Raw genomic sequence first — 2,989 nt, 5'->3', positions numbered from 1 at the left:
CCCTTGTTAACATATTGAATTGCACCCCCTCTATATAGAATGAACTCCCTCAGCTTCATAGAGTCCAGTGAAAGCTGCTGAATAATGCTCCCTTGTTAACATATTGAATTGCTCACCCAGCGCTTTGTAGTTTTCCAGTTACTTCACCAAAAAACTGACAAAAAATTGAATAATGTGACATTTCGAAATCTAACATGAAATACTACTGGACTGCTATTGTGTTTTCCGGTAGACTTTTTATTGCAAAATCACTTTGTAGTTTCTGTTCGTTTTACATGATGATGAAAATAGCTTCTAAATGTTCATATATGTCTTCTTTTTTTTTTTTTTTTTTAATTAGTTCTTTAATTCTAGGGTGATGCAAAACTTGTGGCCACAGCTGTAGATGAAGAATTTCAAAGTAAAGGTAATTTTCACCTGACCAGTTTCCAAACCAGCAGAACAGCTAACTAGCTTTAATCAACAGTGATGAGATTTGAAACCTACTTCACAGTCAACGACTCTGACGCAGACCCAAATCTCAATGCCTTTTCAACACATCCGTTACCTTCCGTTATAAGCTACTGATTTCAATTTCATCTCATCTCCACCTATAGAAATACCTGTTTGTATAAACCAGTGCAGTTCACATGGAAGTGCTGCCATTGAATTTGTTGTGATTGCAAAGTGATCTCCATTGCATCAGTAAGGATATGTATACGTGCAATATCTATACAGATAGAGATAGATAGCTAGATAGATATTATTTATTTAGCAGATGCCTATATGCTCTTACAGAGACTAGGGTGTGTGAGCTATGCATCAGCTGCAGAGTTGCTTATAACAGTGTCTCACCCCAAACAGAAGGAGGTTCAGTGACTCGCTCGGGGTCACACACAGGGAGTCGGTGGCAGAGCTGGGATTTGAATCTGTTACAGGCCTCCCTTCTTCAACCATATATACATATATAAACATGATCATTTATTGACACACACCCACTGACACACCACCTTTTTACAAAGTTCCTGGAGTGTTTAAATTGAGTTACGATGTTCCTACAAGGGCGTGTGTGCGTGTATGTTTTCAGTATAACCAGAAAATGTTCTCATTTCACAGTCTAAAAAAACGTATTTTTATTCAACTTTTATCATCGGTGAATTATCAAACAAAATAAAAACATGAATATTGCTACTTTTCAAATGTGTACAAATGTTTACACTTTTTTTTTTTTTTTTGGGGGGGGTCTACATATTACACAATGAGCAAAGGGGCAGACTTTGATGGTATTGTAATGGTCTTAAGTTCTCATAATCAATGAAGAATGCACAGAATTAATTTAAAAAAATATTGCCCATATTTAATTCTAATAAGTATTGACATCTGGTTGCGTTGTTACCAGCTTTCTGTTTGCAGTACTGTATCGTACCACAAGAGTTATCGTGTCAGTACTGAGTTTCTTTTAGCACTACAGTATTTCTTACCTAAGGTTCTGTTAATAATATATACGTTTTATTTATCTCGAACCTGTTTGTGTGTGTGATTTAAATAAAAATATATAATTGTTTCAATTTGGTTAACAAATTGGTTTTTTGTTTTATTTTTCATGTTTGTAAAATTAATTTTCTTCTTAAAAATAATAACCGGTCTTCGCTGAGGCCTCCGAAGGGAGTGTCTCATTGGCTCTGACGCTCCCGTGGGTTAGGGAGGCGAAACCAGCCGGGACAGTCTCATCGCGCTGCAGCGACCCCTACTGCCCAGGCGAGCTCAGAGCGGACAGGGCTTGTCCTCCAGGGGGTGGTAGCTCGCTGACAGCCGCTCTGGAGTTCCTGTGTGTGGAAGATTGGGATCTGAGGACACCCCGCTGAACCTCCTGGGCAGGCTGCGAGACATTTAATTTCTCCATTTCTCCTTCACCAAGGTTTGCAGAAAACAGCTTGATCTGATGTGAGTTTTGTTCAATTCTCACAGGCGCCAAAGCGCGCCTCACCCCTGCATCGCAAGGTCAACCGACCAACAAGGCTAGTGATTGCAAACTGCTGTTTTTCAGAGTTCATTCAGAGAATATTAACATTGATTTTTCACTTAACCAAAAAAAAAAAAGCAAAAATCCAAACTGCAAACCTACAAACTGACCGCTCTACCGAACCCCCGCCTTCAGCCTGAAGTATGCAAACACTCAAGCAGGTGTGCCACGCACCCAGACAGGCGTGCCTAAAAGCGGCATGGGAAAGACAAAATTACTGAACCAACAACCTTATCTAGACAATATATACACACCCACATTTAAATCTGTGAATGGAAATTTAAAATGTAGTCTTTTCCAATGTAAACTACCGTTTTAAACACTTCAGCACCATAACAATATGTGTATTGCATTACTGTAGCATCCCACTACTCCTTGCCAGACGGGTGTAGACAGCAGAGTTACATTTATTAAAACCACTGGAAAATCCATGTGAAGAAACAGCTGCTCAGGTTTGCATGGAAAAGCAGCGATCAGCCCTCGCAGACAGGCGTTGTTGTTTCATTAAAATCTCATTTGCCAACAGGAGGAACAATTCCAAAAAAGCTTTCTGGAAGCTGGGTGCGTTTAAAATTTTTTTTTTTTGCTTTTTTTTAAAACTGGGGAAACAGTGTATCACAGAGTGATTTAATCGCTGCGTGCATGATAAATGCAGACACAGATGTTTATGAACAACTGGTGCCTACTTCCTTTTCCAAGTTAAATTGCGTTTCTAAGTTACAAAACAATCACTGAAAAACAAAAAATGCACTCTTGTGCACTCGGGTGGAAACCCTGAAGCATGGATCATAAGGAAAGTCTATCTATCTATCCTATATCTATCTATCTACCCTATATAACTCTGTATCTATCCTATATATCTTTATATCTGTCTGTCTGTCTATCCTATCTATCATCCTATATCTATCTCTATATATCTCTAGACAGATACAGATAGATAGATGTATGTAACAAACAATGAAATGGCGCTATTAAGAAGCTGCTTGA

Source organism: Polyodon spathula, chromosome 42 (assembly GCF_017654505.1).
Source record: "Polyodon spathula isolate WHYD16114869_AA chromosome 42, ASM1765450v1, whole genome shotgun sequence".
Classification (NCBI taxonomy): Eukaryota; Metazoa; Chordata; class Actinopteri; order Acipenseriformes; family Polyodontidae; genus Polyodon; species Polyodon spathula.
The sequence above is the reverse complement of the archived record's forward strand: the minus strand, read 5'-3'. Positions refer to the sequence as shown.